The sequence below is a fragment of the Rhincodon typus genome, chromosome 19, assembly GCF_021869965.1.
Source record: "Rhincodon typus isolate 14 chromosome 19, sRhiTyp1.1, whole genome shotgun sequence".
Classification (NCBI taxonomy): Eukaryota; Metazoa; Chordata; class Chondrichthyes; order Orectolobiformes; family Rhincodontidae; genus Rhincodon; species Rhincodon typus.
In genome coordinates this window covers 14,481,413-14,493,713 of record NC_063350.1, presented here as the reverse complement: position 1 = coordinate 14,493,713, position 12,301 = coordinate 14,481,413, and the positions used below count along the sequence as shown (strand labels likewise).

Below are 12,301 nucleotides of genomic sequence, written 5' to 3'. Positions count from 1 at the left end.
TGGAACAATTCAAACCTAATTATATTTCTTTTTATCTTTCATTACTTCAAATGTTTATCCAACCTGCCCACTCTACTCTCTCGATTTTCTCCTTTCTGCATCTATAGGTTCCTTTCTGTCGATGCTTACTTTGCCAGAATCAGTGCTGCTCCCTTAAACTCACTAAGTCCAATCTTCAGGGTGAATGGAGTTATAGCAAAACATCGAATTGTAGAATTATATAGCATAAAAGGAGGCCACTCAACCCATTCTGCTGGCATAACTATCTTTGAAAGGCTAGTCCCATGACCGTGTTCTTTTCCCTGAGTGGACAAGATTTTCCACTTCAATTATAACACCAGAAGTAATTTACTTTTTATATACATGTAAAACATCCTAAGACACTTCACAGAGAGTTTCAAACCATATTCGACACTGAGCCACTTGAAGAAATATTACCGCAGCTAACCAAACATTTGGTCAAAATGATAGGTTTTAAGAAGCATCTTAATTAGGGAAGAAGAGATGCAAGGTTTAGGGAGGGAAATCCAGACATTAGGACCCAGGCAGCTGGAAGTGCAACACCAATGATAAAGTGATTAAATCAGGAGCATGCAAGAAATGGAGAAATACAAAAGTCCGCAAAGGGATTTGAAAACAAACATGGGGATTTAAAGAATTGAGGTGTTGCTTAACAGGGAGTCAATGTAAATTCATGAGCACAACATTGGTGGGTAAATGGAACGTGGAGTTGGTTTTGCTTAGTAGGCTTTTGGATTATCTCAATTTTACGTTCAATTCTGTTTTAGAAAATTAGAGATGCATCCAATACCAGTATCTTTTTGAGCAACACATTCTAGGTCATAACATGAAAATCTATAAAGGTAGGTTCATCATTCAATTTAAAAATAGGAACTTACAGTGGAAAATAGATTATTCCAAAATCTGAGAAAACATTATGAAGGAAACTATGTTCTGTAGGTGGAAATTTGTGTAGATATAAAACGTTTCAAACAATGTCAAAAAAAAGTGTTGATATCACAGATCAGCCCTAAGGGATCACATTTCAGAGACTCGAGAGCTGTTTTTAAAAATAGAGGTGGTCACTTTCTTCTGGCTCTCGTCTTAAGAAGCAGCAAGGGGTTTAAAAGCAGCTGCAAGCTACATAGAAACAATTATCCTCTGACCTCAGTATATGCTTAGCCAGTAACCTAAGCAGGTACCTAGTTATAGCAATTAGAAAAAGGACAGGCTAGATCACACACGGTTTCACCTGAACAGCAAAACACTTTGTGCCTTTTATTGTATAATACTCCTGCCCTTCTAAAGCAGCATATTATATGATTGACAACAAGCAACGCCGATCTGGTAATAAATATCTATTTTCCATTGCTGGTGGCACTTTATAAAAAGAATAGGAAGTGCAGCAGAAAGTTTGATTCTCATGGAATACATCATGTTATTCCAATTCAGAAACTGTTTACTTCCAACAGACTGGCTTTCTCTATAATTTATCGAATGTCTCTTTCAGTTTTGGAAATTAACTCAATTTACTCTTCAATCTGCTCACATTTATTTCAGTAGTGGTTTCCTTGTGGATACTGGTTGTATAAACAGGAGGCGACAGCAAACTTGATATATTCTCGGAATTTTTTGGCTTGATCCTCATGTCTGGGGTGAATTGATGAGCACAGATTTGTCCCATTTATGGGACAAATTCCTTTGAACAATAACCCTTTGCAAAATCCTGCAAATCCACTGGCAGGATAAGCACTCCAGTATCGGGGTCCTCTTTCAGGCCAACATCCCTGGCATAAAGAGCACTAGTTACAGTCAATCAGGTACATTGGATAAGGCACATTGTCCATATGCCTAACATAAAACCAATTCTGTACTCAGAACCTCGTCACAGTTACCTGGAGGGTGGAGGAAGTTCTCAAGGACGACCTCAAGGCCTCCCAGAAACAATGCAATATTCCTACTGAATTGAGGGAATCTCTCACCCACGACTGCCCAAACTGGAAAAGAAGTAATTGTGAAGTTGGGCATGTTTGGAAGCTGAGTATTAATGATGTGAATCTGGCAGTTAACAAGGCTTTTAAGAAGGATTTTCCATCTTAACAGCAACTCACCACTGACAAGAAACTCGCTGCACCAGTTTTGAAAAAATTAGAAGCTCCTAACTTCAAGACCAGTCTGGCTGGACTTCTTGTCTGATTCTGCAACAAATCCTACCATAGCCCACATCTATCACTTTCCAACAGGATTCGGCCACAAGTTTCAAAAACACTTCATTGGCTTTGGGAAATCCTGAGGGCATGAGAAATAAATGATTTGCTACTCTATCTCAAAGGGAATGGCCAGGACTTTCTTCCACAATTTCTTCCCTCATCACTTCTGAACAAAGTCTACTGCTGGAATCTGGTTCCATTTCTCTGTTACCGCACCTATAAGACCACAAGATTAAACGGATATGGAGAAGCTATGGGCTAGTGGTATTATCACTAGACTATTAATCCAGGTAATGTTCTGGGGAGAGATAGTAGGATTTTCTGAAGAAGAGTCTAGGCCCGAAACGTCAGCTTTCCTGTTCCTCTGATGCTGCTTGGCCTGCTGTGTTCATCCAGCTCTACACCTTGTTATCTCAATGTTCTGGGGACCTGGGCTCAAATCCTGACAAAGCAGATAGTGGAATCTGAAGTCAATAAACAATCTGGAATTAAAAGTTTAATGATGACCATGAAACTGTCAATTGTCAGGAAAGACCCAAAGTCCCATCTAGTTCATAATGTCCTATAGGGAAGGAAACTGTCATCCTTACCTGGTCTGGACTACATGTGACTGTAGACCTGCAGCAATGTCGTTAACGTTTAACTGAGCAGTTAGGGATGGGTAATAAATACTGACCTAGTCAGTGACACCCACATCTTCTCAATGAATAAAAAGAAAGAAATAGGCCATTAGGCCCATTGAGTCTTCTCTGTCATTCAATAACATCATGCGTTATCTGATAATATTCAACTGTACTTTCCTGTCATCTCCCCACAACTTATGATTCCTTTACTGATTAATAATGTGTTTATTTCAGTCTTGAATAGCCTTAAGGGCCTTTTGTGTTTACACAGAATTCCACAGACTCACTACCCTCTAAGGAAGAAATCACCTCAGGTGACCTCCCACCCACAGCCTCCAATCTCATCGTTCCCCAACCCCGCACCGCCCGCTTCTATCTCCTTCCCAAAATCCACAAACCTGACTGCCCTGGGCGACCCATTGTCTCTGCCTGCTCCTGCCCCACGGAACTTATCTCCACCTATCTCGACTCCATTTTCTCCCCCTTGGTCCAGGAACTCCCTACCTACGTCTGTGAAACCACCCATGCCCTCCACCTCCTCCAAAACTTCCAATTCCCTGGTCCCCAACACCTCATCTTTACCATGGATGTCCAGTCCCTATACACCTGCATTCCCCATGCAGATGGCCTAAAGGCCCTCCGCTTCTTCCTGTCCCGCAGGCCCGACCAGTCCCCTTCCACTGACACCCTCATCCGCTTAGCTGAACTTGTCCTCACCCTCAACAACTTCTCTTTCAATTCCTCCCACTTCCTACAGACAAAGGGGGTGGCCATGGGTATCCGCATGGGCCCAAGCTATGCCTGCCTCTTTGTAGGTTACGTGGAACAATCCCTCTTCCGTAGCTACACTGGTCCTAAACCCCACCTCTTCCTCCGTTACATTGATGACTGTATCAGCGCCGCTTCATGCTCCCACTCAAGCAGTTCATCCACTTCACCAACACCTTCCACCCAAACCTTAAGTTCACCATCTCTGATACCTCTCTCTCCTTCCTGGCCCTCTCTGTTTCCATCTCTGGCAATCACCTAGAAACCGATATCCATTTCAAGCCCACCGACTCCCACAGCTACCTAGAATACTCCTCCTCCCACCCACCTTCCTGCAAAAATGCCATCTCCTATTCCCAATTCCTTTGCCTCCGCCACATCTGCTCCCAGGCTGAGACATTCCACTCCCGAACATCTCAGATGTCCTCGTTTTTCAAGGACTGCAACCTCCCCCGCCTCAGTGGTCGAGAACGCTCTCGACCGTGTCTCCTGCATTTCCCGCAAGTCATCCCTCACGCCCCCTCCCCGCAATAACAACCAAAACAGAATCCCCCTTGTCCTCACGTACCACCCCACCAACCTCCGGATCCAACGCATCATCCTCCGACACTTCTGCCATCTGCAATCCGACCCCACCACCAAAGACATTTTACCCTCCCCACCCTTATCTGCTTTCCAGAGGGACCACTCTCTCTGGGACTCCTTTGTCTGCTCCACACTCCCCTCCAGCCCCACCACACCCGGCACTTTTCCCTGCAACCGCAGGAACTGCTATACCTGCCCCTACACCTCCCCCCTCACCCCCATCCCAGGCCCCACGAAGACTTTCCACATCAAGCAGATGTTCACCTGCACATCTGCTAATGTGGTATACCGTATCCGCTGTTCCCATTGTGGCCTCCTCTACATCGGGGAAACCAAGCGGAGGCTCGGGGACCGCTTTGCGGAACACCTACGCTCGGTTCGCAATAAACAACTGCATCTCCCAGTTGCGAACCATTTCAACTCCCTCTCCCATTCTGCAGACGACATGTCCATCCTGGGCCTCCTGCAGTGCCACACCGATGCCACCCGAAGGTTGCCGCAACAGCACCTCATATTTCGCTTGGGAACCCTGCAGCCCAATGGTATCAATGTGGACTTCACAAGCTTCAAAATCTCCCCTACCCCTACCGCATCCCAAAACCAGCCCAGCTTGTCCCCGCCTCCCTAACCTGTTCTTCCTCCCACCTATCCCCTCCTCCCACCTCAAGCCCCACCCCCATCTCCTATCTACTAGCCTCATCCCGCCCCCTTGACCTGTCCGTCCTCCCTGGACTGACCTATCTCCTCCCTACCTCCCCACCTACACTCATCTTTACTGGCTCTATCCCCGCCTCTTTGACCTGTCTGTCTCCTCTCCACCTATCTTCTCCTCTATCTATCTTCCATCCGCCTCCCCCTCTCTCCCTATTTATTTCAGAACCCCCTCCCCTCCCCCATTTCTGAAGAAGGGTCTAGGCCCGAAATGTCAGCTTTCCTGCTCCTCTGATGCTGCTTGGCCTGCTGTGTTCATCCAGCTCTACATCTTGTTATCTCAAATTCCTCCTTAGGTCTGTTTTTAAATGGGTGGTACCTTACTCTGAGATTATGCCTTCTGGTCCTAAACTCACCCACAAGGAGAAATATCCTTTCCACTTTTACTCTGTCAAGCCCCCTAAGAATCTCATGTTTCAGTCAGGTCTCCTCGCATTCTTCTAAACTCCAACAAGTACAGGCCCAACCTACTCGACCTCTCCTCTTAAAGAAATTCTCTCCACATTTGGGGTCAGCCCAGTGAACCTTCTCTGGATTGCTTCAAATCTTACCTCGGAAAGGGGACCAAATCTGTTCACAGTGCAACCTAGTGCCCATTCTACATCACTACAGCCATTGAGCATTATGATATGGGGACATTCCAACATGGATTCTGAGGAAGGGTCACCGGACCCGAAATGTTAACTCTGTTTTTTCCTTCACAGATGCTGCCAGACCTGCTGAGCTTTCCCAGCATCTATTTTTTTGTTCCTGATTTACAGCATCCGCAGTTCTTTCGGTTTTTATGGATTCTTGGAGAACGGTTGGGTCTAGTTACATTGAATTCCACCTCACTGAGCTGACAATGTCCCAATCTACACAGCCATCAGGGACCCTGCCACAAAGGTCATTCACTTTCAGTGAGCCATCAGATATTTGCAATCGTGTATGTATCCTCCCTCTAGATTTGCTGAATTCCTGCCATATTCTGCACCCCTGGAACCATATCCTCAGTCCTCTGTGGTTTATTCCATGCAGCCACTCCTAAATTATTCTACTTTCTCAACTTATTTCTGAATTTTAATTCCCAGTTTCAAAAATTCAAGTTATTAAACTCCAGGGAAAGAAATGGTAAGCACGAAAACATTGGCTAGAAATTACTCCAAACAGTCCATGAATCCCACAGGCAAGATCTCATTCCCGCTTGGATTCTACACATGGGAGAAACATCAAACATATGTTCAAACTTCCAGTCAACGAATATTTCTACTTTGCCTCATTATACAGCCACCCAAAGATTTTCTTTTCAATTAGTATTTTTAATTGAGCAGAATTATCAGTGAATAATCATCATCTACTGAAGGCATGTCTGTGGATTTTTGTCTTTTTCAGCTTGTAACTACCTTCCATCATATTGTTTTCTGCCTGTCAGGGCAAATCAGCTTTTACTAAAGCTTGGGTTTTCTTGGTGAGTGAAATCTAGGTAGACGCACAATACGACTGTGCTTATCTCTTTGGCTTTACTTTAATAGTGAGAGACTGGAGCCTTCACTCGGTTTGAAAATTGACCAGGAGGAGTTCACTTTGAAAATTAAATTGGTGTCTTTTATCGAGGAAGGGATTCGGCAGCCACTGTGCTTCTGAAACTCGCTTAAAAGTCGAGAATCGATAGTGGATCTTTGATTTTATGAATTTGTTGAGATCAAGTTTCCTCATACACACATTCAGGCCGTTTTAAAAAAAATGAAGGAAGTAGTTAGAGCTTCTAATGCTCTGAATTGAATTCCTGATTGACTCTGAGTGTTTGGCACGCTGCATGGTCAGCATTATTCTGTGCTGAAATGTGCACTAAATGCTGGCACTTGAGCTATTTTTGCCTCAAATTAACAAGTGCCTCGAGCTGGTCCTTACTTAATTGTTCCCATGTCCGAAATAACATTTTTTTTTCTCTCCATCTACTGACATGTTAATCTGATAATTTTATTCTTGACCTTGGCATTTTAAAAAAAAAATTGACAGATAAACAAACAAATAAGAAGAAAGTTTGAGAAAGGCAGCAATGAAAGATGCTGTGGATTAGCTGTTATTTTTGGCCAAATGGCAGAGGGGGGGAGTGGTGGTGCAGAATTTCAATCTGAATATGTAGACCTTTCCTTATTAAATTAAAAATAAATGGAAAGTTCTTTAAATTAATGTAATTTAGTTTGAGAATTCAAATGCCGGCCACACTGTTGTTTTTATTTGGAAAATGAAGATCACATTTCCGATTATGCCTTTTGGCTGTTCGAGATGGCACAAACTCTTTCCTTCAAATTCAGCCCACACCCATTTTTGGGGGGATAGTTTTGAATGAATGTAATTCTGATCTCAATGGAAAATTCTGAAGACAGTCTTGAACTGATTTGCAAACTACAAAAAAAAACTGACAGGAAAAGACTATTTTTTTAATATTAAATAACAGAATCTAAAATCGCTTCAAGAGGTCTTTAATTGCATTTAATTTCTCCGCAGATTATTTCAGTGTAGCCTGAGATCATTTGAAGTATTTTAATGGAAGATCATTTAAAGATGTGCTGAGAATAGAATTACTTAAATTATTTCACGAAGTTAGGCCATACCTTATCTCTAATGATAATTGGTTTATCCTTATTGCAGCTTATTTTATCATATGTATTTCTATAGACAAAACTACTGCAATATAGCAAAATGTGCAACAACAAATAGTGATTAAAATTGAGATTACTTTGGGATAAATTCACAGGAATATTCATACACTTGTAGAATCTTGTATTAAAGAAGATGATCTGTCATTTGGCCCGGGAAAGAGAGAAACAATGAATACCACTCTCCTTGAGTATCTTTAGAATTTCATAACTTTCCAAAGGATTTTTCATGCTGTTCAATGTCACAGAAATTCAAAATAGTATTTGGCCAATGCGGAATCAGTGATCACAGAAAGTTCACTGATAGGAGAGAAGATGGGCTGAAGGGTGTTAAATCTTAGAGTTCTGAGGGGAGATTTGGTGGTATCTGTTCAGACATCTTCACAGCCAGCACACAGTGTGGTATTTCACACAAAAGTGCATCCTGGTCTGCACACTACCTCCCACCTTAAAAAGAAGAGACATTTGGTCTAGCTTAGTGAATGTTCCCCAGATGAAGAGTGGGAAGACAGTAATAAATACTGCACCCCTAATTTTCAGAGAGCTACTGTCTATTCACACACTGGGAACATCCTCAAATATAGGGTTTTAGGGAAAACGTAGGGTTCAAAATTGCAGGGACGGTGTAATTTTACAGACATAATGCTACAGGACAAAGAATGCTTATGCTTATTGCTTTTTATGCTTATTGACGCAAAGTGGTCAATACTGGAATATGGTAAATGTTTGCTGAATGTATCCACATACATTAACTGTAACAAATTGTCATACGAGCCTGAAATTATCATGATATATTGCATTATATTCCGGCTATAACTTAACCATTTTCATTCTCCCATTGTGAGTAACATATTCTGCAAATTCTTGTTGAGTATTTCTATACATCCCACAGGACTGTTACACCCTCCAATATACAAGCCCGTTGCTCTCTGACAATAACACAACATTATACATTCCCATCAACCAACATGAAGAGGCAGGAACTATGCATCTTACTTCATGCAGGTAGGATAAGATTCTCATGTACACTTACAGTCCCGGTGCTTTCAAAGGAAGGAAAAAATACTGATGTCCCAGATTTATGACCCACTAAATTAGTGACTTTGTGGGCCAGAAATAAAAAAAAGGTTACAACTGCCCCAGAAAAAAAATTACTTGAAATGTACTAAAACATTACTGACCATAATGTGGCTTAATACCTTGGATAAATGATAGAACCTCCCTCTCCACTCTCTTTCAACGTACAATCTGTCCTTGGTCCCATGTCGATTTCTGAGTTATTAACCTCCAATTACAATTTACAAAGAATGAAATCATGAAGCAGACAAAACTAAAGAAATGTAAATTCAGCACTTCAATTTTTTTTAACGTGGAAATAGCCCAGTGCTGAATGGTTATTTTCAAAACATTACAAGGGTGGGAGTTTGGATACATTGTTGTTATTGATTGTCAAGAATGATGTCTGAAATAGTGGTTATAAAGAAACAGAGTGTATTCATATTGTGTAAATATATTACATTCAGGGAAATCAAATGTGAGAAAAACATTTGAAAGAGGCTCTAACCCTAAAAGAAAGATGAAATGCAATTGAATAAACAGTTATATTTAATGAGTCTCAATCTATTAAGTCCTGCGTGGAATTTGTCACTATTTTGGAAACATGCGCCTATTAGATCCTGGGGACATACATTTTGCAATTTATTTTCTTACCTGTTTCTTTGTAAATGTAACTCATCTCAAGGTATGAACATAATTTTTAAAAGCAATTTAGCAGATTTAGAATGTTGTCTGTTACTTAGCACCTTGATTGAAATCTAAATCTGTATTTAAATTTTCTAAGGTCCAGATCTGTGATCATGTTACATACATATTGTCAAAATTGCTTTCCATCTGTTTTCACGAATTGTTCTTTTAGTTATGTTAGATATTGAACAAGAAGGAACAAGATCGTTATTAAACTAGTGCCATCAAGAGAAGAGTCAGTTTAACAAATAAATTGCAAGTATAATAAATGTTGAAACATGCAAAAATAATGTTCAAGTCACTTGTCGGAACTTAAAAAAGTTTACGGTTAGTAATTTAGGATGGGATTTGGTTCAAAGCACTGAGTAAATACCTCTGAGTATTTAGTGCTTGACCTTAGTCAAGCATAGATCAATATTCCATGTCAGGGTGAGTACATCATATTCGCATTTTGGAAGGGACTATTAATCATGTTCAAATAAGACTAGAATTATGGCCCGAAGGCTCAGTTTTCAGGGCACCCTCATCATACTTCTGTGGCTGAATGTTCAAACTACGGCACAAATTAACTTTCCAACCTGAATTTCATATGCATGATGACTTTATCACTTCTTCAGTCAGTAGTTTCTACAATACCCTAAGGGGGCTTGCCGGTGTTTTTCAAGACCTATTAAATGGAACTGTTGGAAGGGGGAGGGGAATAACTATCCAAAGCGTGTGGAACAATCTTACCAGGAAATTTGTCTTTTGACGAGATTAAGTGCATAATTTACCCATTTACCTCAAGTGCTTGGAGTTTGTGATTATCATGGCAATGCATTGCAAATTGATTTGGTCTTATTTCTTTAATCTTGTATTATTAACAAAGTGAGTGCCTGTATTTGGCCAACATCCTTCAGGAATATGCCAGCCATTGATGAAATGCAGCATCTTTGCTTTCTTTTCTGCCTGGGGTATGGTATTCAGTTGTACTACCAGCCATAGTGAGAGCCTAATGTCGTACCATAAAAAGATCAGCTGTGGATATTTAATACAATTATAAACATTATTACAGTCTTAATGTTGTGCTACAAGAGACTGGAGTTCTGTGGTCAAGAAGCAAATTGGAAGATGGGTTTGTTTTCAGGTTGCAATCCTGCTCTGACCTGGAAGTAGAAATTTCTTGGTACTTTGGTAGCAATAAAGCCTCAGTTGGGTGAGATATGGGCCTGTCAACCAATTAATGGCAAGGTTGGGAAAGGCCAGGAACAGAGGTAGGTCACCACATAGAAATGTGGACCACATGTTGACTTGCTTCAGCAGTCATTACTGTGGCCATCATTTGGACAGTAATGATTGAAGCAGGCAAAGGAGAAGGTGCAAACATTTCACATTTCAGGGGGAAGATTAAAACCTGGAACCCTGGGCAGGTAGTGTTTCAAGAATTTGTAAGGATTTCATAGACTTATCAATTATGAGTTCAACTCTTTCTGCTTCACTTAGCCTCTTTGTTGCTTATATATTTATGTTCTGCACTCAGCCAACCAATTCTCACCAACCTTGTGTTGGTATGCATTAGACAGTTCCTGAAGGCTACATGTCTCCTTGAAAATTTGTAAAGATCAAAGTCAAACTCAGAATGAGCTCCTAAATTGTCTTAATTGGCCTGAACTTTGCTAAACTCACTAGCTTTCCCACCCTCTGCTCTACTCCTGCCGTCATTGGAGGTAGCTTGGCTGGGAACTGAAATAACTGCACTGAGGCCAGTATACTGTCACCAAGTCACCCTTTATTCACACGAGACGAGCCCATGACATCAATCCAACTCCCTCAGAGCTAGCTTTCAGAGTGAAACAGAACCGCTGACACTCCCATTTATATCTGTCAGACAGGGCTCCCTGATTGGACCAGATTAACAGCCCCAATCAAGGAATTTCTATTGTATGAGGTTCACCCAGCTGACTTTGTTCCATTCAGTACAGGAACAGAGACAACATACTGGCAAACAGGTCTTTATTACCATTTTATTTCATTGCTGTTGTATGTGCTGCAAATCTACCACTATCAGCTTCTGATTGGTGCAACTCGCTGCCACCGGCCTCTTTCCATGACAGGATCTAAGGACCTGTTTGATTTATTATGGTAGACCTCATCACAAGTGAATCTTTATGAGAGGAGGCTCTCATCAGAAACAAAAAGCAGTTTATTGTGTGGTAGCAATCAGGAGCAAGTTGAATTGGTAAATTAGACATTATTACTAAAACTATGAGGGGATCTGGATTATAGGTCCTCATTCTGCAAGATTCCAAGCCTTTTCCCACCAAAATGCTTTTGACACCGTCAGATTGAGTGGGGTTTAATATAGTTTGAATCATAGATTCTGTACAGTGTGGAAACAGGCCCTTCAGCCCAACAAGTCCACACTGAACCTCAGAGCATCCCACCCAGATCCATCCCCCTATAACACACCTAATCTATACATCCCTGAAACACTACGGGCAGTTCGGCATAGCCAATCCACCTAACCTGCACATCTTTGGATTGTGGGAGGAAACTGGAGCACCCAGAGGAAACCCACGCAGACGTGGGGAGAATGTGCAAACTCCACACAGACAGTCACCCAATGCTGGAATTGAACCTGGGTCCCTGGCGCTGTGAGGCAGCAGTGCTAACCACTGTGCCACCATGCCGCCCCAACAGTGTCCAACATTCACCCTTCAGAACCATTGTCTTATAAAAACAATCTCCTATTTGCATTCTGTCCCGATATTGTCTGTGAAATTTCTGTTCCTGATTCCTGTATCACATGTATTGAATGCCAAATTTCATTAAAATTACTACAGTGCTAAAAATGTAGTTTGAAAGTTTGCAATATGTTATGGGTATTTTGGTGACTTAGATTCTAAAGTAGAGGTAAGTACAGAGATAGTAGGAACTGCAGATGCTGGAGAATCTGAGACAACAAGGCGTAGAGCTGGATGAACACAGCAGACCAAGCAGCATCATAGGAGCAGGAAGGCTGACGTTTCGGGCCTAGAGA

The 12,301-nt window shown here is 41.7% G+C and overlaps 1 long non-coding RNA gene across 2 annotated transcripts in view; it reads left to right on the top strand.

Annotated features, from left to right (window-relative positions):
* LOC125485481 overlaps nucleotides 1–12,301 on the top strand; it is a 139,126-nt gene that overhangs the window by 100,294 nt on the left and 26,531 nt on the right. The window contains exon 2 of one of the 2 annotated variants that reach the window (XR_007264205.1): nucleotides 8,432–8,544. The exons of the other annotated variant lie outside the window; for it this stretch is intronic. This is a non-coding gene — a long non-coding RNA (uncharacterized LOC125485481). The remainder of the gene's footprint in view (nucleotides 1–8,431; nucleotides 8,545–12,301) is intronic. 2 annotated transcript variants of the gene reach the window in all.